At 45.9% G+C, this 25,940-nt stretch overlaps 1 protein-coding gene across 4 annotated transcripts in view; it reads left to right on the forward strand.

Moving 5' to 3' along the window:
• The window catches only part of SCARA3 (scavenger receptor class A member 3), a 184,380-nt gene that overhangs the window by 155,358 nt on the left and 3,082 nt on the right, over nt 1–25,940 (forward strand). The gene's annotated exons all lie outside the window — the stretch shown is intronic.

Raw genomic sequence — 25,940 nt, forward strand, 5'->3', positions numbered from 1 at the left:
ACAGGTCAGGCAGCCGCCATGTCAGGGGCCCACATGGCTTCATTTCCAACTGCGTCACTCATACCTAGGCCTAGACTCAACACACATACAGGCCACCTTTTATGTATGATAGGTGTTCTGTGTAAACTGTGGGTACATACCTCTGAGTTGTTTGACGCTGTTGTCCTTCATAGGCACCGTCCGCTGGGACATGTGAGGAGATGGCGACATCCTCCGGTGTACCGACTGTTGGTGGACCTGTCGACAATGGAGGAGCGACATTTGATTATCACATACAGGCTTGACCGTGCCACAATCCAGGAACTGTGTACCCAGTTGGAGCCAGACCTGATGTCAGCAATCTGCCATCCCACAGGAATCCCCCCTCAAGTGCAGGTGCTGTCAGTGCTCCATTTCCTTGCAAGTGGTTCCTTTCAGACAACAGTGGCCATGGCATCAGGGATGTCCCAGCCTATGTTTTCCAACGTATTGTCCAGAGTGTTGTCTGCCCTTCTGAAATACATGCGGAGCTACATTGTTTTCCCTCAGGTGGAGGATTTGCCTACAGTGAAAGGGGATTTCTATGCCCTGGGACACATCCCCAACATCATAGGTGCCATTGATGGGACACATGTGGCTTTGGTCCCCCCCCCACAGGAGTGAACAGGTGTACAGAAACTGGAAGAGTTATCATTCTATGAATGTACAGATGGTATGTTTGGCAGACCAGTACATCTCCCATGTGAATGCCAAGTTCCCTGGCTCAGTGCATGACGCCTACATCCTGCGGAATAGCAGCATCCCTTATGTGATGGGTCAACTCCAGAGGCACCGTGTGTGGCTAATAGGTGAGCACCTGGAAGCAAGTCAGTGGGAATGGTTGTCTGGGTCTGGGGATATCCCTCCAGGTTAGTGTGTGTCTAACAGTTGTCCCTCACCATTTCCAGGTGACTCTGGTTGCCCCAACCTGTCATGGCTACTGACCCCAGTGAGGAATCCCAGGACAAGGGCAGAGGAACGCTACAATGAGGCCCATTGGCGAACTAGGAGGGTGATCGAGCGGACCTTCAGCCTCCTGAAGGTCAGGTTCAGGAGCCTCCATATGACAGGTGGATCCCTATTCTACTCACCAAAGAAGGTGTGCCAGATCATCGTGGCCTGCTGCATGCTTCATAACTTGGCTTTGCAACGACAGGTGCCTTTTCTGCAGGAGGATGGTGCAGATGGCGGTGTTGTTGCAGCTGTGGAGCCTGTGGACAGTGAAGAAGAGGAAGCTGGGGAAGAAGACATGCACAACAGGGACTCAGTGATCCAGCAATATTTCCAGTGAGACACAGGTAAGAATACAAACCTGCCTACTACATGTACTTTAACACTACTACCTCTCTACTGTGTGTCGTTTTCACCCAGTGTATGGTCACTGAGTTGTCACTTTCCCTTACCATTTCACAGATGTGGGTCCCACTGTGTGACATCTGCTTAGATTCCTCATGGACTAGAGCTGTGTGACATAGGTATGTTGACATTAAACTTGAAAGAGCATTTTGTCACTGTAATTGCTAATACACTATTTTGAAATCACAGACAGACTCCAGATTGTTTTGTGCTTTCAGTGTGTTTATTTAAGTGCTCAATATTGGAGGGGGTAGTGAAATGATGAGGGGTGATGGCGGAGGAATGTCCATGGCTGAGTCCAGTCTATTAGTCTCACAGGTGCATTGCCCATATGGGCATAGGAAGTGGAGCTGGGGCAGTTTCAGTATGGACAGGGTGGCAAAGTGGGACAGTAGGATGACAATCAGGGTGGTCTCATTTCTTGGCGGGGGTCTTGGCAACATGCTCTTTCTTTGTCCTGGATCTCAGGGACCGTTTGTGGGGTGGTTCTCCCTCTGCAGGGGGTGGGGTGCTGGTGTGGTGGTCCTGTGGTGGAGCGTCCTGTCCACTGGCGCCGGCGGAGGTGGTGGGCAGTTCATCGTCCATGCTAGTGTCAGGGGCCCCTTGTAGTGCCACAGTGTCCCTCCTGGTGTTCACAAGTTCCTTCAGCACTCCTACGATGGTGCCCAGGGTGGAGCTGATGGTTCTGAGTTCCTCCCTGAAGCCCATATACTGTTCCTCCTGCAGGCTCTGGGTCTCCTGAAACTTGGCCAGTACCGTTGCCATCGTCTCCTGGGAGTGGTGGTGGCTCCCATGATGGAGGAGAGGGCCTTGTGGAGAGTGGGTTCCCTTGGCCTGTCCGCCCCCTGTCGCACAGCAGCCCTCCCAGTTCCCCTGTGTTCCTGGGCCTCAGTCCCCTGGACCGTGTGCCCACTACCACTGCCCCTAGGTCCCTGTTGTTGTTGGGGTGGTGGGTTATCCTGGGTTCCCTGTAGTGGTGGGCACACAGCTGATGACGTGTCCTGGGGACGGAGGTGTGGGCCCGCTGGGTGGGTGCTGTGCTGGTGTTTCCAGAGGGTGGAAGGTCTGTAGTGGCCTGTGACTGGGTGATGGGAACCGACTGTCCCGAGGTCCCCGATGGGCCAGGCTGGTCATCTAGATCCAGTTGGACAGAGGTGCTGTCATCACTGTGGGCCTCTTCTGTTGGTGGTGTGGACATGTGTGGACCCTCCTGTCCGGTGATGTTGGGTAGGGGTCCTGCAGGGGTATAAAAGGATGGTTATTACATCTGTGTGTGTCATGGTGTGCAATGGGTGGGTGACCGTGTACCCCAGTGCTTGCATTCCTGTGTGAGACCTTGTGTGAGGATGGTTTAGGGGGTTGTATGGGTATGTGCAGTGGCCATGCTTTAGTGATGGGTGTCCATGCTTTGTTGTTGCATGCAGGGCTTGGTGTTGGGATGGGTGGTTTGTGATATTGGGACATATGTGAGGAGTTGGGGTGCTGGGGGTGAGGGTGGGGGTATGTGATAGCATGCAGGTAGGGTGGGGGGTTGTAATAGTTAAGATTTGACTTACCAGAGTCCATTCCTCCACCTACTCCTGCGAGGCCCTCAGGATGCAGAATCGCCAAGACCTGCTCCTCCCATGTTGTTAGTTGTGGGGGAGGAGGCGGGGGTCCGCCGCCAGTCCGCTGAACCGCCAGGTGGTGTCTTGAGACCACGGAACGCACCTTCCCCTGTAGGTCGTTCCACCTCTTTCTGATGTCCTCCTGATTTCTTGGGTGCTGTCCCACTGCGTTGACCTTGTCCACTATTCTTCGCCATAGCTCCATCTTCCTTACAATGGAGGTGTGCTGCACCTGTGATCCGAATAGCTGTGGTTCTGCCCGGACGATTTCCTCCACCATGACCCTGAGGTCCTCCTCCGAGAACCTGGGGTGTCTTTGCCGTGCCATGGGGTGGTGTAGGTGATGTGTGGGGTGGAGTGTGTGGTGATATGTGTGCTGATATGTAGTGGTGTGTTGTGTGAGGTGCATGAAAGTTCTGTGGGTGATGGTGTTGTGTGCCTGTGGTTGCTATTGTTCTTGCTGGTGCTCTCTCTCTCTGGCCTTCTTTCGGAATTTTTTGTCGTGGGGGTTTGTGGGTGATGTGGGTGTGTGTTTTATAGTGGTGTGGGTGTGTGGGAGTGGTGTGTGTATGTGTATCAGGTGTGTGTATTTGGAATTGTCCAATGTGGTAGTGTTTTGTAAATGTGTGTGTATTTTGAGCGCGGCGGTGTGTACCGCCAATGGAATACCGCGGTTGATAGACCGCTGCGTGGATTCGTGTGTCGTGATAGTGTGGGTCTATTTCTGTTGGCGTGACGTGGAGGTTTTGCTTTCGCCAGTTTATCACTGACCTTTGGTGTGGTGGACTTGTGTGGGTGCCTGAATTTTCGCGGATTCTGAAATGTGGGTCATAATAGCTGTGGCAGAATTCCGCGGCCGCGGCGGTGTGTTGGCGGTCTTCTGCACGGCGGTAAGCGGCTTTTACCGCCAATGTTGTAATGACCGCCTAAATGTTGAAAGTCGGCTGTTGCTTTTGAGTGCCAAAGATCTTTATTTTTGGTGTTATATTAATGGTCTGACAGCAGTTAGATCTGATTCACTACAATGGTGGCGATGCTGCACAGCAGAACTGACAGGATATTATCACCAGTTTGGTCTCCCCTCAATGGTTATGATGCATGGAGCATCCTCAGTTGGTGGTAGAAGGGCCAGTTCACTAGATGACACACTTGACGGTGAAACTGTGGGTGAGAAATAACTGTTAAAAAGTTTACCTGAAACTGTTGTAACTCCAGTGTGTAAATTCTTGGCCATCAATGCATTGTGAATGTGGTGGTTTTCAGTGGTGTGTCAGGTCTACTGTTGCATCTGAAGGTTGTCTTCTTGATGGTAGCAGGCCAGACTTCATATCCTGTTGGATCAGTGAGTGTTCAGTGCTGTGTGACTGTTTTTGCCTGTAATAAATGACTGTGATTTTCCTTGGTGTGGATGCAATTGTGTGAAGGCAGCCAGTAATGGTGTCTGAACTGTTCTGTGGGAAACTGTGATAGAAACTGTGGGTGGTGGGTGTCTTGTCATTGGTCCTCCTGCTAGACATAAACCAATTTCTCAACACTAAGGGCCTGATTTAGATCTTGGCGAATTAGTTACTCCGTCCCACAGGATATAATGGGATTTATTTTCGACGGACGGGAAATCCATCACCGTTGTGATGGAGTATCCCGCCCACAAGATCTAAATCAGGCCCTAAATAAATGGCCTACCTGTCTATGGCTCTCTGCCAGTGGTATGAATCCTTGGTGATGGCAAAATGTTCTGGCATGATCAATCCTGTTCAGAGTTGCAGAGTTCCCAGCTTCTCCTGCTGGGATGGTACCCTTTTCTCTTACCATTTTTGCTTCTTGGTGCTTAGGATTGGCACCTTTTCTTTACAGTCAAGCCGATAGACCTCTGTGGTAGAATCATTGCAGCATGGGAAAGAAGGTACCAATTCTCTTCCACTTCATTTGAAATGCGAGTCATCAATTTAGGCTTATCATCTCAGTTCTCCTGCCAGAGGAACCTCTTTTAGCATCAGGTCTGTGGAACGTTGCATTCTGGAGCTGCAGACAAACTGTGAACATGTTGAAAAGCGGGCATGATGCAGTCCATTGGAGCCTTCTGTGTGTAGGTTTCTAGATGGGAGTGGGACTCCAGGTCAAGGAGTGACCTTTAGGAATCACTGCATGATGTGGTGTGCCTCATTATAGAAGTGCAGGACATTTGTCAGCTGCTCCTACCCTAAAGTTTAGTTGTTTATCAACTGTTAGCGTTTAAGTGTTTTTTCCTGTGGGTGCACTGAATTTAGACCTGTCTCCTTAAGACCTAGAGATATTTTCATTTGGTGAGACAGTCCCTTCACGCTTTAGGCCTACTACCACGGTCTTGTGTAACATTGGCAAGACATCATGATACAGTATTCTACCCCTCCCAAACTGGGGCCAGGTTGAACATTGAGGAAGCAGAAAACTGGCACTGGTTTTGTTGCACAGTCCCTGTGTAGAAAAGCACTCTTGTAGAGGGCAATACACAGTCACATGTCCAGATGGACACCACTGCTGCTAAGATTCTTCTGTGTATGCATTGGTGATATTGTCATTGCCATTTATATAACGCATTGAAGCCCCTGGTGCAGAGTGTTGGATGGTCTGACATAGATGTATGGTAGTGGAGGTGTCGGTGTCAGAGAGTTCCTTCGATGGCTTAAGACAAAGCAGCAAACCCATGGCAGCCGAACAGCTCCCAATTAAGTGAAATAGTCGATGGCAGCTTTTGCATGGCTCAAAGACTATGGCTGCCATTGTTCTCTACTCCTGGCACACTGACTTGAGTCAACACATGACTGCATCAAGAGGCGAAGAGAACTTGGAGGGGATGTGAAGAATGACCTTTCAAAGTGTCCATTGGCTGGTGCACTCTGTGGCCATCATCGCACTCCCGGGGCACAGAACAGACTGGCTCGCTTTTAAAAACAACAAACTGCTGTTCATCCCTAGGAGAGCTAGCTCCTCTGTTTTTGTTTCCATGAAAGAGAATGTGAAACTTGTTTCTCTTTAAATTTGTTGGGGGGGATGTGCTGTTTTGATGCAGGACCAAGGTTGTGAGGTTTGTAACGGTTAGGAGCAGATGAATGAATGTTTTGTGTCACCTTTGCACCTTGCAAGGGGGTGAAAGGGTGACACAAACCCTAAATCGGATTTATCAAGCCACACAAGGCCACCTTGCATGGCCCTGAGTGGCTTCAGAAATGTAGAAAACCGCAATGCAGCACAAATTGATATCTTGCGTTACTCTGCCCCAGGAAGGCATTCCATGGGTGGAGCGTGGGTGTTCCCACGCATCCACCCGTGGATTTTGTCATACTAGTAAACCTGGGAATGCCTCAAAATACTATGCCTCCCCAGGGGAGTCAAAATGAGGGGAAATAGACATTGTTTTTTTCCCCTTTCTATGTCTGCAGCACACATAGAAAGAGGAAAAAGCCTCAGAGGATTGCTTTTGTGTAGGAAGGTGTCCCTTCTGCACAAAAACAATCCTGTCTGCAACGCAGGTAGGCATCCTTGCACCACGGAGCAAGGGTACCTGGGGTGGTGCTAGGCAACCAAAAGGGCATCAGTACAAGGAAATACAGCAATACATGGTATCCTGCTAAATGCAGCGCACTCCTGCCCTTTCCCTTTCACGCAGTGCAGCGCAGTAAGGTGGCGTGCTGCGTTGTGTGAAAGCTACATAAATATGCCTTGAAAGTTTTGATGTATTTGTACGCCTTGTATCTTTGAAAAAGACTCATTGCTGTGGGACCATTTTCTCTGGATAATCAACCTCCAAATGGACCTGCCATGTTTCCCATAGCAAGAGAAGGGATTAGCTAAGTAACGTTAGCTGGTAGAGCAGTCCCTTATTTAGGGTTTGAACATGGTTCTTGAAAAAGATTGGTAGAATTTGCCAGTAGCACTTGTTATGCCCTTGGCATTATTTGTGGACTATTAAAATGTGATAGAGGCAGCCAACTTATCCTAGATCATGTGACTCTATGCTAAAGATCGACAGCTCAGTATTAGAGTCGGCATATGCCTTTTAATGGAGTACCCAAGTGGTAATGTTTCCACGAACTTCGAGCGGAGCTAAGTAGGTGGGTGGTCTCATTGCTCAGCTCCATGCAGTTTTTTGTAATGGTATGAGGTGATTGTTGAACAGTATGCTGAAAAACAAAAAGTGATGGGTGGAATGCCTGAATTAATGTCAGCACCTCACCTGTATTTACTCAAGGCTGAAATCTAGTCCACTTTAATGACTATAGCAGTCTAGCTAGAGACCTGCCATTGGGAAGTCATTGTAGGTCCAGATCTTTAAGCACAGCCCAGCCCAAACTTCAAGATCAATGTCTTCTAGACAGTAATACAAGTAACCCCAGGCAGGTTTCAGCCTATTTAAGCAAAAAGAACAGATGATGGACGGAATGCTGAACAATGAAAACATTCACCCCATCACAGATCTGCGTTTAATCCATCGTTTATTTGCTCACCACCCCAGTTTGGACCCAGCCGAAAGCAAATCAGTCTTGACCCTGCTCCCCATGGTAACAGTCCAGCCCGAATTGCCAGGCCAAGTCCTCCCTGGACTGGAGACAAGCATCCTGGGACCCATTTTGGGATATCACCCTTCATCAGCCAGGCTAGCTTGAATCCAGTTGTACAGTAAGCACTGTACCCACGTCTGGGCATACCCTTCCCACTTTGTGCGGCCAAAGTAAAAAAGAACAGATGATGGATGGAATGCTGAACAATGCAAACATTCATCCTCCATTCACAGATCTGGGTTTAATCCATCGTTTCTTTGCTCACCACACCTCCCCAGTTTGGACCTAGCCATATGCAAATCAGTTTTGACCCTGCTCCTCATGGGATTGCTCAGACGTTGGATCCCTTGCTGTGCCACTGGATTCAAGCTAGCTTGTCTGATGTAGGGCGATACCCCGAAACTAGTCCGACAATGCTTGTTTCTGGTCCAGTGGACTTGGCATGGCAGTTTGGGCTGGACTGTTCCCATGGGGAGCAGAGTCAAGACTGATTTGCATATGGTCGGGTCCAAACTGGGGTGGCATGGTGAGCAAAAGAACAATTGATTCAACCCAGATCTGTGACTGGGGGTAAGTGTTTGAAAAGTTTCAGCACTCCGTCGGTTATCTTGTTGTGTTTCAGCCTATTTAAGCCTCGTCAGTGAGGGACAGCTTGAGTCCTGTGACACAGTGAGGAGGGGAGCACGTCTGGGTTTTCTCCTCGCACTCAGAGCATCACATTGAGGAAAACAAAATGGTGACAAGTGGAATACTTCTGGTCTTGCCCAAGTTATTTCCAGGGCCACTGGAACAGTGCAACAAGAGAGGACTAAATTATGCGGCAGGGTTGACTACATTATGCGGAAAGAAATGGCAAATTAAGCAACTTAATGTGGCATATTTTGTGACAGTATTATTTCATAAATTTGTAATTAAGATGTCATCTCGTTAGTACCAGTTTCACATCCAAATAAAGAAAAAGGTAACTGAAAGATGACCAGTCAACCCTGGCATAGGAAGTACCATTGCGTGGCAACACAAGTCACTGTGATTTTGGTAACTTTTGATGTGTTTAAGCTAGAAACAATTTTTTTGTTACAGTCTGCTGCTTATGCAGCAGAAGATGCATTATGTGGCAAATGCCACAAATCCTTTATGCAGGAAATGCTGGGGCCACAGAATCACATAATTTCATTGGCCCTGGTCATTACTTAGGGTCCATTGGGACCTGACCTGGCAACCCAGGCTTAATTGTTCCTGTTGGAAAAGGACCAAGAGTGATTTGTATAAAGGTGGTATTTTTCTAGAGTAGCACTGTGGGTGAAGAATGATGGACTGAAATGCGGCCCGGATCGATCACCAGTGGCCGGGAATAATTCAAGCATTCCTTACATCACTTTGCTGTTTGCTGTAGTATGACATTGGAATAATTTCACCATTTGCATACGGGCACCTCAGTGTTTTGAATGTGAGGCATGCTGTAGCCACCATTGGCATATAAGATTTATTTAGTTGACAGATGTCACTGAGTTTATGTGCAGTTGATTAGTCCAAGGATTTTCTTACTAGTACTTGTTCATTTCACAATATCTCAACTCACAATTTCACAATCGCTCAATGATGAACCCTGGTCAATACTTACTGGTTGTACCTTTAACTTTTAGACCTGCATTTTTATGTCTTTTCTTGGGAGTTTTTTTAGCTTCTTCTACAACCTTGTAAGGCCTCTCTTCAGACACAAATCTTGTTTAAATTTTTTTATCGATAACCATTACCTGGAACATTACACCCTGCTAGAGAAGGAGTAGTTTGTATTCAGACCAGGGAATGGAACCAAGGCGGCCTTACTTACTGCCATGGATGAACTCCGAATGCTACTCGAAAGCAGCCAATCAGCGATCTTGATCTTACTTGATCTATCAGACACTTTTGACACGGTAAGCCATACTCGCCTCAGTGAGGGTAGGTCGAACTGCACTGAACTAGATGTGCACCTATCTGTCGGAGAGCTGCCAGGCTGTTTCTATTCTCCCCATCCGCTCTGCTTTTAGCAAAGGTAAACATGGACACCCCCAAGGGTCAGCTCTTAGTCCATTTCTGTTTAATTTATATATGAGGCTGCTGATGTCCCTTATCAAAACCCATAACCTCAGAATAGTCAATTATGCTGATGATACTCAACTGATTCTGCCACTGAATAGTGACCATCAGACAGTGGTCAATGTCTTTCACAGTTGTATGAATGACTTTGTCGCCTGGTTTAATTCCAACTCCCTCAAATTCAATTCAAGAGAAAAGTGAGCTCTTGTATTGCTCAGCTAACAAAATTCCTGTGAGTCTCCCCACCACCTTCTGGGCATTGTTCCCTAAGGGTGAACTACTACCTTCAGACTACATCCATAATTTGGGAGTTACATTCAACAATAAACTGTCCCCCGAGTGTCACGTCACCAAAGTAGCAGGGAAATGTTTCATGCTTCTTCAGGGTTTGCAAAAGCTCCTTCCCATGCTCTTGACAAATGTGAAAATTCTGATGCACGGTATGATCCTCAGTAGGCTAGACTATTGCAACACTCTTCTTTTAGAAGCTCCAAAATGCCGGATAAAAAGACTATGTAGAGTCCAAGCCACAGTGGCTAAACTTGCTCTGGATAGGCCTAGAAGATCGTCCATATCGGATGCACTGAAGGAACTTCATTGGTTACCAGTTAAAGAAAGAATAGCCATTAAATCCATATGTATTGTTTTTAAAGCACTTCAGGGTCTAGGCCCAATCACCGTACAAAATTAATTTTGAAGATATTCTCAGTGGAGATGCCTTCGTTCCTCGTCTGCCAATCGTATCTGCATTGCAAAATGCAGGAAGATAAGGCAAGGTGGGAGTGCCTTCATAGTGAGAGCAGCCCAACTTTGGAATCAGCTTCCTGCCTCCTTCAGATCCTCAGCTGATCTTCTGCAGTTTAGAAAAGCTCTGAAAACTTGGCTCTTCCCTCATTGAGTATTCTTTTTCATTTTCTGTGCAGCTATTTCCCATCCTGGTTGAGGCTATCAGCTCATGGATGCTATTTTGGTGAAAGTGCGCTTTTTAAATATTTTAAATAAATAAATTAAATACAAGGAAAACACTGCTGATTATTCAGATAATTGTTTTACATATCATTCATTTGGTAGTACTTTTGAAACCTCTGTGTAAGACATTTGGTTACTGATTGAGGAGGGTGGATGCCCCACTCAAGCAACAACCACAGGCCATGTCAGAGTGATACACAAAAATACACTAAATTAACCTGTGCGTAAACCTCTGGCAGCTTGGCACAAAAGCAGTCTGGTTTAACTTGGAGGCAATTTGTAACTTATTTATGCAGCACACAGTAATAAAGCAAAAACACAACACAAGAAAATTCCCTAACCAACTTAGAAAAATAAAGAGCATTTTAATAAATAACATGATACCAGATTGACAAAAAAACCAATCAGCAGAATTGGAGATACTCCATTTTAAAATTTAAGTGAAAGTAGCTTTTGGAATGTTGGAGCTCATGGATTGAAAATGGCTTTTTTTTGTTTTTTTTTGTTTTTTTTACTTGTGGGTTTGTTTTGTATGCAGCCGTGGTGCGGACTCTAGTGTGGGCACATTGTAATTGTATTTATATAGCGCTTACTACCCTTGACGAATAGTGACACAAAACCGTGCTGTAAAATAGTACAAGTGATAACACTGAAAAAAACAGGCATTTCAAAAGCGGTGTACACTAGCAGAATTGCCTGCTGGCGATCACTTCCTTAATCGTTATCACAATAAGTGGTACTTGTTTCAGTCTGTGTTGAAAACATAACAGTCTAAGTCGACCCTGTTTTAGAAGCTGCGGTTTACACAAGCGCCTGGTGCAGGAGCTTAACCCTCTGAGCTATCTCGCTAAAGCCAGGAAAGCTTCTGAAACATAGTACGAGTCCCTGGGACATACTGAATCCCACCAATAACAATGAAGCAAAGAGCAGGGCAGACCCCAAGCCAGAAACACCCGGGCGTGCCCCAAACAGCCCCAGCATCAGTCTGAAGATGGTAAATGACAGGACCATCGGCGTCTACTTGACATTTGGAGAGCACAACCCCCCTGAGGTCAAGGCTGGGCTATCCAATTTGCCCTTCAGAAAGAACAATACTAGGGCACTGTCGTCGATAACCGTAAAAAGCGACAGGATTTAGGTCTGCATCATGGAATGGATCCCTCCGACTGACGGTATCATAGCCTGGATGCTCACCGGGAAGTACCACAGCATACATAGAGCACAGCATCCGTGCATGCAGAGACATCATGGAGCTGGACCCAGCAGCAGTGGAAGCCTTGCAAGGCGGACACCTTCTGGGAGCTCGAGCTAAGCCCCACCTTCACAGGATCAGCAATCGAACACCAATATTGTTGGTGCCGTCAGGCCGTACAGTCATGACTTTAGAAAGAGGGCAAATGTAGAAAATCCCTAGGCCTGACTGGCACAAGCCACCTATGTATGGACTGCACAGAAAACACGTGTCTCATTATAGCATTGTCGCACCCAGGGACGTAAACAGAGAAAGGATAAGTAATCAAATCAGCTTGAAAAAGCAAAAAAGATAATAAAGGACAGGCACCCAGATCTGAGCTCAAAACAATAAAAAAACAAGAATTCCTTCTCCGTTTGCAGAAACGGAAGTCGGAGGTCAGAGCGACTGCAAAGATCAAGCGCTCATGTGCAGTGCGCTTGGACAATCAAAAAGTAGTCCCTTTTACATTTGCTAATACCGGTAAATACATTAAAAACAAAATACCTCATGCATGTTCGTGCTGCCTGCAATTAGCACATAGGGCACGCGGATCATGAGGTCTCAGAAAGAAAGTGAAAGTGAAACCAATCAGACAATTGCCCACTGTATGCACAGGGTGAGCTGAGGGCATCCATGCTTATCTACCACCATGTTGTTTGGCGCTGTGGGTCTGCTTACCAATTAAATAAGTAAATACCTCACGAACGTTCGTGCTGCCTGCACTTAGCACACACTGCATGCAGAAGCAGCAAGCAATGTAGTGGGAGGTGCAGCGCTGTGGGTCCTCTAACTAACTAAATAAATAATTAATTAAATAAATAAATACCTCATGCACATTTGTGCTGCCTGCAATTGGCACACATGGCACCCAGAGGCAACAAGCAATGGAGTGGGAGGTGTGGAAAGGATGGCGTAGGGAATCTGCAATATAATACACCGCCAAGTACCCACAGTGAGACAGAAATAATAAAGTAGTCCCTGCAACCAAGAGATAAAGATCCAAAGTGTAGATATATAGTACTTGGTCCCTGCTCCTCAGAGGACAAAAGGAGGGACAAAGAGGCATGACTGACCACTAGCAAGCAAGGATTTTTAAATGACACTGACGTGAACAAATGAAAGGGCTTTAAGTCCACAGAAGAAGTATACTGAAAAGTATACTAGAGGTCTTACGCTTGACCTAATAAAGAGCATTTTATTAAATAAAATGATACCTGATTGACAAAAATCCAATCAGTAGTATCAGAGATAATCCGTTTTAAATTTTAAGTGAAATTATTGCCTAAAAGCACAAGTGCCACTCACGTTCATCTAGTTGTGCTAGACCAGGAGAAAGTTACAGTTCAGGCTAACTGTGATGGAGCAAAGGTCAAATACAGGGACAAGGTTAGTCCCGTAGAATACATTACCTTCTCAAAGTCTGTCACAAAGAGTTCCATGAGCAGTGGGGGAGGCAGCGAGGAACAGGGAGAGTGTTGTTGATGGTCATCACTGTAGCACAAAGAGCAGGCCAGGCATCGCAGATGGTCGTTGCTGGAGCTGCATGCTGGCACTCATCACAGGCTGTTGTTGAAGTTGCAAGTATTGTAGATCTCGCATTGCGGTCATCGCTGTCAGTCACTGTAGCGTGAAGAGGTGTGTACTGATGAGTGGCTCTGGAGGTCCAATATTTCTAACCGGTGCCAGCCTTTGAGTGTGGGAGAACATCCTATCCTACCCCACATCTGGTTCTGGAAAGTTCTCCCCTTCCCTGGTCAAGGATCTGGGGTGATAATAGACTGGTGTCAGGGTCCTTTGTGTGTATTGGAGGCAAGCCCTTTAAAATGCAAGTGTGGCAGGGCACACCTCCGTCCCAAGCCATCCTGGCAGGATGGCCCATCCTGCCCATACCTAATCCCCTTTGTGTCACTGCCTAGGAGAAATACAAAAGCCCCAGCAGCAGAGCCATTCACAGTAGTGCCATTCACAGTAATGTGAGCCACAATACCGTCAAAAGGCACAAATGGTTAGGACAAGAAAATTCCAACTTTCTAAAAATCCAGCCAATGAATAGTGGACCCTATAATCCCCAGAACAAGGGTTTCATAACCATTCAAAAGTGTGTTCGTCCGGGAAAAAACATTCAAAATTTACATAGAGCCAGACAAAAATAATGTAGTTGTCAATTACAAAAAGACAACCCCCAGTCCTTCTAGGCTAAATAATAAGATCAACTAATTAGCAAAAAATGATGTATTTCAAGGTAATACAATAGGTGTTCCAAGTGACGGCGCAGTGCAAGGGTGAACAAATATATGCACAAAGTATATACACAATATAATACAAGGAAATACGCCAAACACCCATTCCCCAACTGATTCCTGGATTCCGCATTAAAAACTAGAAACTTTGTGATATATTAGTCCAGTATCCTATGCATCTAATTCCAGGAAGGGTGAAAAGATCAGTTCACGTTTCGACCCCCAATTAAGAATGAATCCACCAGGGAGATCATCAGGATACACAAAGGTAAACACCTATGTAAAACATAAACAGACAAAGAGAAAGTGCAGCACAAAAAGTGAAAAATCTAAAAATCAGATAAATACCACCTAAGACATATACCAATCTTACTAAACAGTCTCGTAGGTCAATGTTCACCAATCCATTCTGTCACGACAACAAGCTCCTGATAGGAATTCCATGTAAGAGTCCTTCAATGGGAAAAAACATAGCATTACTTAGCTAGCTCAAAAACAGGGGAGCCAAATCCCCATACAATCTCAAAGAGAGAGACACCAAAAGTGATTCCCTCGATGAACAGAAGAGGAAGAAAAAGGATTCAAGAGTCCACCCATATGAAAGAAAAACCAACATGACCCCTGTCAAAAAGGAAATAGAACATGGCCCAGGAATAAAGAGCTCAGAATGAAATGATGATGCATGCTGATATATCAATGTAGGAAAAATGTGACCCTCTACATCCAAAACAGTGCCCTCATGCAGGAAAAATCAGATGAAAAAAAACACCACTCCAGAGTGTTTCACAGTCTGATCTTATCTTCTAACTTAAGCGATGTGTAGCAAATCCTGAATACGCTAAGGCACAAGTACAGCGTACCAATATCGTTTGAAATGTACCTCCAAAATGCTCCGTCCAGTTGGAATTAAGGGAGAGGAACAAAACCGCCTCACCATCAGCGTCTTGTACTATGAGAATGCATCACATCAATCCACTGGAACAAGGAAGTTCCGAACACCAACTGACTGCCTGAAGGGGCAGGCGTCCTAAGCTGTCAACCAATGTGGGTCTAACTTACTCTGTCAGGAAATCTGGTCTAGTCGCATACTCCTCAGAGGCTAGACCGCTGCTCCTGGAGCCACGGAGACCAGTAGAAAACTTGTCCACACATGTATTTATCAAACACCAAAAACCCTTAGCTGTCCTAGAATTGGAGATCATCTAAAATAGAATCTGGGCCAATTACAAAAAAATTATGATAATTTATAAACTAAAAAAACTCAAGTGACCTAAAAACAAATTCAGCGAAAAACAAGTGAAAAACAGGAAAGAGACAAAGTACGGCAGAAGGGAAAAGGGCGGGGGAGAAGGGAAGGGAGGAGCAGAGGAAGGGGGGGAGAAGAAAAAGGAAGGAGGGAGGGGGAGAAAGGAGGTAGGGGAAAAAAGGGGAATAGAGAAAGAAGAGGGGAAAACATAACACACCCTAAAAACGAAAAAAAAAAACAGAAAAAAGAAAAAGGAAAAAAGGGAAATAGAACAAAAGAAGGAAACATCAGACATCAATTGCAAATATATAGCAGGAATATAAACATTTCACTCAAAAAACATCATCATATCTTACAGCTCTAAAATATATAAAGAACCCCCATAATTCAAGAATTATTTCTCAGAATTAAATATTCACTTTCTTATGGAAGAAACTAATGGACACCATAAATTCTGTAATATACTCACAGGGGTGGATCAAAATACAAAACAAAATAAAACAAAACCCAACGCCCCCAAACCAGCTTCACTTTCCAGATATCCATATACTTTTATTTATAAGTCTTTGAAAGTCCAACCATCCATATATAGATCTGTTTATTGGTCTTTGGAACTCCAACCATGTATCAAGGCCTTCCATCTGAGGGCAGCTCCTTGGATGCCTATTTCATGAAGTCTGGTGATGAGCGTGTTGTGGGAGATGGTGTTGAAGTCAAGGAGGGCCCGGATGTCATCTGTAGCCACAATCAGGGCTGCCTCTGTGCTGCGGTTGCTTTGAAATCCGGATTAGCAGTAGTCCAGGAGGCGATTGTGTTCCAGGTAGATGGTAAGTTGTTGGTTCGTAGATTTTTGACCGGGAAAAGGAGCAGGAAGGTGGGTCTGTAGTTGCTGAGTTTGTTGGGGTCCGCTAAAGATTTCTTCAGCACGGATTTTATTTCTGCGTGCTTCCAGTCTTCTGGGAAGGTGGCACACCCAGTGAGGTGTTGGGTAGTGTGAAAAGTTCAAGGCCAATCCTGGATGCCCTTAGGTTGAACACCTGACCCAAGCCCCCACCAGAACCTAGGTTGTGGTGGGGCATGGGTCAGATGGGGCCCCTGAGTGGATGGATTTTGTGATGATGATGGTGCCTTGAGTGGTGAAGTGGTTCCAGGTGGTTAGCCTTGAAATGGTCAGGTGTGTGGAGGTATGGCTGTTAAAAAAAGTCTTCAGGCTTGAGTTGGTGAGTTGAAGTTTCTGTAGATTTTGGCAATTTTTCTCATGGAAGAAATCTGCCAGACTGTCACATACGTCCAGAGAGAGAGAGATGTTGCTTGTCACCGATGAGGGGTTGGTGAATTCCTTGACTATGCATATGAGCTTCTTACTGTTGTTGGGGTTAGCTTCTGGTTTGCTTGGTGGATCTGCTGTGTTTCTTGTTCTTTATGGGGGTGACAATGTCAGTGCAGTTAGTGGTCTAGGTGTTAAAGCTTCTGATGGTTCACATTGTTGTGGTGTTTGGACGGGTTGAGGGAGAGAATGTTGGTCTCTGTGGCCTTATTCCAACTGCAATGGGTGGCGTTGGATTGTGTGGGGGGGGGGATTGGGGTTGTGATGATGAAGTAGACAATTGAATGGTCGATCCATGTGAGTTCAGTGGTGTGGCTGTATTTGGTGCGGCTGCTGGAGGTGAATTTGGGGTCAAGCATGTATCCTATGCAGGGGCTTCTCCTCCATAAGGGCGGAGGAGCGTTGCCCCCTCCTTGCCAGCACCGGCAGCTGCAAAACTTTTCAAAGAAAAGGATAATAAACTGTGTTTATTATCCTTTTCTTTAAAAGGGGCGGGCCACAGGTGATGTGCACTGAGAGGGAGTGCAGAGCACTCCCCTTCAGTGCGCATGTGTGTTTGGCCAGCCGTCTCAGGCCGGCCAAACACACATGCGCAGTAGGCTCTTCCAAGCCTTGAGAGAGCCTGCACAGGCTTCCAGTCTGCCTGTGAGCGTCCTGGCTGGGCGCTCCTAACCAATCCTGACGCTACCTTGAGCGTCAGGATTGGCCGAAGGGCAGGCTGGGAGCCTGTGCCTGCAGCATCCGGACGAAGGTGAGGAGAGGAGCAGCTCGGCGCGGGAGCAGAGGTCGTTTTTTAAAAATCCCCATGCACACCGCCCGCCCCCAGGAATACCCGTGAGCCGTGACTGATCCTACGATGTGCGTAGGGTCAGATCTGAGTTGGGTGAGGCTGATGATGGTCAGGCTGTCAAGGAGGCTGACGGAGTTAGGGTCGGTTATGTGGTCAAGGTGGAAGTTGAGGTCACCCTGGAACATGTAGGTGATGGTGAGGGGGTGAAATCGGCAATGAGGTTGCAGAAGGTGGTTTGTGGTACTGATAGATGGTATGCAAGGGTTCCCCTAATTTTGGATTTCTCAACCTGTTTAGATAGTGAAGTTGAGGTGTTCCATTGGTGGGATGGTGTTGTCCATGGGGGTGGTTCTTTGATGGAGTGGATGATGGCGACACCTCCACCTAGCTTGTTGATGCGGTCATGGTAGGTGAGTCTGTATCCTGTGGGTTTGGTGGTGGTGATGTCGGGGACTGACATTGGGTTAAGCCAGGTCTTGGTTAGGAAGATGATGTTGGGTGCAAGAGTGTCGATAAGGTCCTAGACCTCGTTGCCTTGTTTGCTGAGTAAGAGAGTGTTGAGGAAGGTGCATATGAGCTGGTGGTGGGTAGCTGGTGTTGCACTTCGAGTTGGCTAGGTCTTGCTGAGAGGTGTGGGGATTGCGTGTTGTGGGAGATAAATTGGCAAAGGGTGCAAGTGAAAAGTCCTACCGTGGAGTGTGGTGTGGCATGGAGGCAGTGTTCGTGGTGACGTCCAGGGTCAAGGATGCAAAGGATGTGTAGCTGTGGGTGGCGGTTGCACCAGGGTTCCTTGCGCTGGGCACAGTCCAGGAGCAGATCGGTGCAGACTGGCAGAAACAGGCTTGCTGCACATAGCCACCATTAAGTAGGTCCTGGGAGGCAGGAGGGGCACTAGGTGGCAGTGGGTGGGGCTGGTAAAGACGCAGGAAGGAGAGGGGGAGGCAGGAGGGGGTGGGAATAGAGGAAATGAGCGAGAAAACAGCAAAAAGGGGCAGCAGTAAGCCCAGACACCAGGGCCCAACGAGGGCAAAAAAAGCAAAAAAGAATGAAGGAATACGGTGAGAATGAAGCAATAGCTAAAAAGACTGCAATGGAGAATAAGAAAATTGGGTAGGAAACGGGCAAGAGCAGCTAAAAGAGAGCAGGAGCAAGTGTTGGAAAGAGAGCGGGAGTGGCAAAAAACAGCGGGAAAGAGCAGGAAGAGGCTCAAGAAAAAAGTGGCGCAGAAGCAGGATGAGGAAGAAGAATTAAGCAGAAGAGAGAGCATCTTGAAGTACACGGATCCTGGAGCTGGACAAGAGCCAATAGCGGTAGCACGAGAGCTGGGCCTGGGCAATAATAATAATAAGGTAACCCAGTGTTAACCAATGGGAGAGAGAGGCTTAACAGTAGTAGGCAACAACTTTAGGAGCTTTTTGACTAACAGGACATGTAAAACGTGCACCCATATGTCCTACTTTTTAAATACAATGTACCTTGCAATATTATGAGCCTTTAGAAGTGACATATGTATTAAAAACAAAGGTTTAGGCCTGGCAAAAGGTTTACTTTGTCAAGTCAAAATGGCAGTAAACAACTGCATTAAAAGCTGCAATGGCAGGCTAGAGGCATGTTTTAAAGTGCTACTTCAGTGGGTGGAACAATGAGTGCAGCAGGTCCGCTAGTAGCATTTAATTCACAGGCCGTAGATACATGTAATACCATATACTAGGGACTTACATGCAAATTAAATGTGGCAATCAGGTTTAGGCCAATTTAGCAACCTTTTAGAGAGAGAGTACAAGCATTTTAACACTAGTTAGGAGTGGTAAAATGCCAATAAATACAAGATCTGGAACAGAAGGCAAAATTGACCACCTCAAGTCAGAAGATAAAATCTTTGACCAGAACGAACCTGGTTGTGTATCTGACCTGTACTTCATTGTTGTCAGCATCAAATTGCACCTAGCTTCTGGGCTACTGTGACCATTGACTATCATTGGCACTTTAGGCTTCTAGGTACTGTTCCTACTTAAAACTTTGAAAATGCATATCTCCAGTTCCCCTTATTGGATTTGTGTCATTTTGGTGCAGGTTTGTTTATTACGTTATACTCTCTTTTTCTATTCCGGTCTGGGATTTTTATTTAGCATTTTTACTTTATTACTGTTTTGGTAATGCATAAATACTTTACACATTGCCCCAAATAAAGTCTGTCTGGTCTGTGCCATAGCTACGAGGGGCTTGAGCTCAAGCTAATTTAGTGTCTTTGAGGGTTCACCCTGACAAAGATTTTTATCATTCCATGTGGTGGGTAGTCACCCACCCCAAATAATCTTCCAATTACTTACTTATGCTAACAGAAAACTGTATAGTTCTGTATTGTCATTAGTATGGCCTCATATTGCTGTTGGGTCCATTCCTATGTGTTGCTCCCTGCACCTTCTCTGAAATTGAAAGAGCATAGACTTTTCTTCCTGCATAATGACTATTCCTTAGCTGCTTCTGAAGAGACACCTCATAATGTATCTGTTTTTATAATGCCTATTCATAATGATTGATCCTGCTACACCTGGATGGATTCCTTTGGCATATAATATGTCATGTTTTGGTTGTCCCCTTTGTTGTTTCACAGTGAAGTGGCTGTGTAATGCCCATTTCTATTGGTTGCCCCCTGATTAATCATTCATACACTTTGGCTGCTCGTGGAAAGGTTGCTCCTCTGTCACTCCTCGGAGACCAATCAGAGTATGTACCTTAGCTGCTTATATAATTCTCATTCCTATTGGTTGCTCTCTGCCTTTCCTGGGTGGACAATTCATGCATGTAATATAGCTATAAAGACAGGAAGGAGAAGCCACAGCTTTCGCCTGGGAGGACCAGTTGCCACAGGACAGGGCTCCAGGCAGGGCCACCTTCCCTATCCAGGGCCAGGTGATGTCAGATCGGAGAGGAGTCGGAGGATCATGTGGACTGAATGTGACAGGCAGGTGAATCCATGGCTTTCACTTAGTAGGCCCAGTCCCCATAGACCAGGGCTCCAGGAACCAAGCAGGACTATTTTCCCTACCTAGGGGAGGATGGCATCAGACCAGTGAGGAGTCTTGGGCTCCTGTGGGCTGAACAGCTCCTCTTATCTCCCATGAGAGGTGGGGGAAGACAAGGCTTTCTCCTGGAAAGCTCGGTCTTGGTAGGCCAGCACTCCAGGCACCAGACGGGGCCACTTTCCCTACCCAGGCAGGTTGATGTTGCATCATGGACAAGTACGGGGCTCCTGCGGCTGAACAGTTCCTGTCATCCTCTGTAAGAGTTGGATGAAGCCATGGCTTTTGCCTGGGAGCCCCAGTACCTGCAGGCCAAGACTTCAGGCACCAGGCAGGGTCACTGTTCCTTCTAGGGCCATGGTGGTGTTGGACTGGAAGGAGTCTGGAGCTCCTTCTGGCTGAACAGCTCCCATAATTCTTCATGAGAGGTGGGTGAAGCTACGATTTTTGCCTGGGACGCCCGCTCCCCACAGACAGGGTTCCAGGAACCAGGTCAGGCCTTCCTTCCCTACCTGGGGCAGAGTGGCATCAGACCGGGGAGTAGTCTGAGGCTCCTGTGGCCAAACAGCTCCTGTAATCCTATGTGAGAGGAAGGAAAAGCCATGGTTTTTGTCTGGGAGGTTCTGTCCCCGCAGGCCATGGCTGTAGGCACTGGACAGGGCCACCTTCCCTACCCTAGGCAGGGTGGCATCGGACCAGGAAGGAGTCTGAGGTGTCTCCAGGCTGAACAGCTCCCGCAATTTCCCATGAGAGGTGGTGAAGATATGTTTTTTGTCTGGGAGGCACGGTCCCCAAAGGCACAGCTCTGGGCACTGGATCAGGGACTCCTTCCTTACCCAGGGTAGGATGGTGTCAGAACTGGGAGGAGTAAGAGTCTACTGCAGGCTGAACATCTTCCATAATCCCTTGTGAGAGATGGGTGAAGGCATGGCTTTCGCCTGCAAAGCCCTCTGCCTGCAGGACAGGGCTCCAGGCACCAGGGAGAGCCTCCTTCCCTACCCAGAGCAGAGTGGCATCAGAACCGTGAGTAGTGTGAGTCTCCATGGGCGGAATAGCTCCCATAATCTCCAGTGAGCGGAGGTTGAAGCCATGGCTTTTACCTGGGAGGCCTGGTCCCTGCAGACCAGGGCTTCAGGCACTGGGCAGAGCCACCTTCCTTACCCGGGCAGGGTGGCATCAGACCTGGGTGGAGTCTGAGACTTCTGTGATCTCAACAGCTTTTGAAATCCCTAGTCAGAGGTGGGCAAAGCCATGAATTGTGCCTGGGGGCAAGGTCCCTGAAGACATTGGTACCAGGTGCCGGGCAGGGCCACAGTCTGTAAGTGGGGCAGGGTGGCGTTGGACAGAAGTCTAGGGCTCCTGTGGGCTGAACAGCTCCAGTATTCCCCATGGAGGCCCGGTCCACGCAGACTGGTAGTACCTCCTGGCAGGCAAAGCCTCTCACCTCGCCTAGGGCAGGGTGGTGCTCCACCCACAAGGGTTAGCCAGGTTTCAAGCTTGTCTGCTTCATGTAGTCAAAAACATCACCAGTGACATTTCATTTTCAAGGCCGATCCAGCCAAGGGACAGGTATGGGTGTGCCAACTCAGTCACTACCCCAGCCCCCCAAATTTAAATTACTCCCAGGTCTAATTACAATCAGGTTGTGTTCAAAACAGTGTATTCTTGTATTGTCATTAAATCAACAACTTCGTACTATTACCTTTGATTCCCAAACTTGGACACTATTCCCCTAGGATAAAAAGGCCAAAGAGAAACCCCTTACATAGTCTATTTGGTATATTGTTCTTAGTATATAGTCGTGGTGCTGTTGAGAGCTCTAAGGCCCATATTTATACTTTTTTAGCGCCACGCTTGCGTAATTTTTTGATGCAAAAGCGGAGCAAACTTACAAAATACAATTATATTTGATAAGGTTGCACCAGTTTTGCGTCAAAAAATGACGCAAATGCGGTGTTAAAAGAAAATAAATATGGGCCTAAGTGCAAAAAGAAAGGTATGGGGAATGTGACATAGGAGGTGCCGAATTCGGTGTCAATAGAAATAGAAAAACCTGCGATCCTAAGTAAGTAGTTACTGCTGCAGTGGCAGATTCAAGGCCCGGCCCCCACTTGACCCCCCCCGTGTACTATGGTCCAATGCTCCACCTTGGGAAAGAACAAGCCTGCCATACACTCCCTGGCTCCCGAGTGCACATCCCACTGACCCCGTTGACACTTTCCACCTGGTCAGAGCAAGCAGAAAATATCAGTGGTTTTCACCCCAGAATCGGGAAAAACTTCCTGGAAAGGACCTGGTATTTCTGGGTATGTGCAGTTATTCTCCATTCCAAGGGAACAACTTGTAATTAACGGGATTTGATGTTGGGATACAGGGAGGATTGATAGGCTCCTTCCCTCTGATATCCCTGCACCAAATCCTGTGATACTTGTAATGAGGTCCTTAGCAGAAATGTCCTCAATTTGGCAACAGAATTCTAATGGATCTATTGCTGTATTCAGAGCATTACACCTTTGTACTGGTTGATGACACCCGAGACTCTATCTGCCCCTGTATATGCATGGGGGAACTTTTAACTAGGCCTGGCATTAGCCAAGCCTTTTCTAACACAAATATATACATAATGCATTGCATGGGCTTTCAGTCAGCCCTCATAATTCATTGGTCTGTGGTAGTGTCATTCACAATTTTGCTTCCACCCAATACAGCAGACAGCAAGGGGCACGGGTCCAGCCCACGGCGTCCATTGGTTTACCTGACTGTAAGCGATGGCAATCTGCTCTTGCACAATGTGCACATCCACATAAAAGTAGACCCCTTTTAAGTCAGGCACTGCTGGTGCAATATTTACTTTTACATAAAAATGTATACTTGAGATTTTACACAATGCCTGTTTTCATACAATTCACACCTTTATACTAAAACCTTCCACAAAAATATTTAGGCAGTGCTTAAGAAATGTTACAACTTTTTAAGGATGTTGGTTCGGTTTCATAGCTGCTTCATGGGGTGGGATTCGAAAGCTTGACATTTCATTAGATCTGCTTTTCTTTATTATCGTATTTTGCCACTCTGGGTTCATGATATTGACTTTCCTCAACTGTTTCTCCAGTTTGGCAATGCACTGATTCACAGAAACCGAAGATGCAAAATGATCAGTCCCCCACCTTTCAAAGCTTATCTGTGGAATTAAAAATGGCAGATCCTAAATTTCTTAAAATACACCTCTTCCACCACTCCACGGTTTATAGAGTTCAACAAGATATTAGTTAGTGATTAATTTGTGCTTGTTGTTTCCGGTGCTGAGCACCGGCACTTATTTTTGAGGGCCGGTGCTTATTTTTCTGCCTAAAGCATTTACTGCAAGCAAAAGACACATATGTGAAAGATGGAGGAAAAGAAAAAACGAAAAAGCGTCACAAAGGGAGAAAGCAGAAAGCTGCTAGAGTGAGCTGAAGGGGCAGCGAGTGCCCTTATATGGATTGAAGAGGCCCTAGGCGGCTTCAGGATTATGCAGCCTCAATATTCCGTGTTCCCACATTTAATTGCAGCAGCCGCTTCTTTAAGAGGAGGACTTTGGGCACCGGCACATTTTTATTTAGAAATTAAGCACTGGTCGTAGTGAACCACTCTCTCTACCAGCTTAAGCGGGGTGCTACTGGAAAAGATTAAAATGTTTTACATCGCTTCTTTCTTTCTAGCTGGAGGGTCAACGCACACTAGATGAAAAAAACAATAAAATCCGCAAGAATAAACTGCAATAATAACATAGCTGTGGGAGGAGGACCGGCAGAAAACATAAAAGTGGCCTAAAAAGGATGCAGAGAGAAAGAAAAAATATTGAAATGGAAAAAAAAAATAAGTTATAGGTCAATGGAGGGAGACAGCACAAAGGAAAGAAAGTTAAATTAAAATAATGAAAGAAGGAAGGAAAACGAAAGCCTCAAGTAAAAAGGGTGCAAAAGAACACGAGAAAAAAGGGAAAAAATATAAAAGAAGAAAAAAAAGAAGTAAGACGGAAGAAAAGAAGGCATGAAGGGTGGAAAGGAAAAGGAAGAAATACAAAAAATAGAAATGGAGGGAGAGAAAGATGGAAAGTAGAAACTGTAGTACAATTAAAAACAAGAACTGTGTGATAAAAGAATGAGTGACTGAAGGAAAGAAGAGAGAGAAAGAATAAAATAATGGCAAAATTACAGAAAGAAAAGGTGCAAAGAAAGAGCCAAGGAATGACAGGTGCATGATAAGAGTAAAGGGATAGAAAGCTAGAAAAAGACAGATGGAATATGAGAAGAATAGACTGAAGGGAAGAAAGTTGGAAAGAAAGAATGAAAGCACAGGAAAGATGATAGAAAGCGGGAAGGAAAGAAGCATAAAAGGAGAGAAAGAAGATGGAAAGGATGAATGAGATAAATAAGTGAATGCTGGTAAATTTGTAGTTTGGGGGCAAATTCCTTTAAAATCATGCAACACTATTCATCATTTTGCTCCATTGCAATGCACTTCATAGGAAGGTTTGGGGCTGCTCACTTTACTCACACATTAATGGCTATACATTGGTCAAAGTTGGGGATATTTTATTTTTCTGGCTATTTCCTTGGAGTTCAAGATGAAAAAAATTAAAACATGTCATCAGAAATATTCTGGACTTTTTAAAATCTGTAATCAGGAGATAAAATTAATTTGAAAGTCTTTCTTTCTTTCTTTCTTTCTTTTTTTCTTTCTTTCCTTTTTTCTTTTTTCTTTATTTCTTTTTTCTTCCTTTCTTTCTTTTTCTCTTTCTCACTCTCTTTCTTTCTTGCTTTCTTTCTTGCTTTCTTTCTCTCTTTCTTTCTCTCTTTCTCTATTCTTTCTTTCTTTCTTTCTCTCTCTGTTTCTTTCTTTCTTTCTTCCTTCCTTCCTTCCTTTTCTTTCTTTCTTTTTTTCTTTCTTTCTTTCTTTCTTTCTTTCTCACATTGCCTTCTCCTCTCTTTTTGAATTATGCAAGAAGCTGAAAACCCGGCTTTTGGATTAGCCAACCTACCACAGGCAGGGCTAGGCACACACAACTGCAAGTGCCAGGATACCCTCATGAGTGATAGTGAATTTACAAATAAACACAACATACCATAACCCGCTGATAGTGACTAATGTTTAGCAGAAGAATCTACACACAGACACATATTTAGCAGAAGAATGTGAATAGCATCAGCATGTGCAGGGGGTCATTAACAATAAAAATGGCTTTGGATCACTATGTAAAGCTATAAATACCTGCAAACTCCAAGAATGGAAGTAAATGTAAAATCTGCCAGTGAGTCTGAAAGAAAAATACTTAAATCCTCATTGTGAGTTCCAATTGGTGGAAATGCAATAGCTGCGTGGTCTTGGCTTTACCACTCAGTTCCAAAATTCTTCCATCGCAATGGGTTAAAAAGTGGGTTTTGGTCTCACAAGCCGCTAAATTCTGCAACTTTTTCCTGGAGGTCCTTCAGGAATTGGTGTAGGGAACACGCCGGATTCCATGCACAATT

The sequence above is a fragment of the Pleurodeles waltl genome, chromosome 5 (genome assembly GCF_031143425.1).
Source record: "Pleurodeles waltl isolate 20211129_DDA chromosome 5, aPleWal1.hap1.20221129, whole genome shotgun sequence".
NCBI lineage: Eukaryota > Metazoa > Chordata > Amphibia > Caudata > Salamandridae > Pleurodeles > Pleurodeles waltl.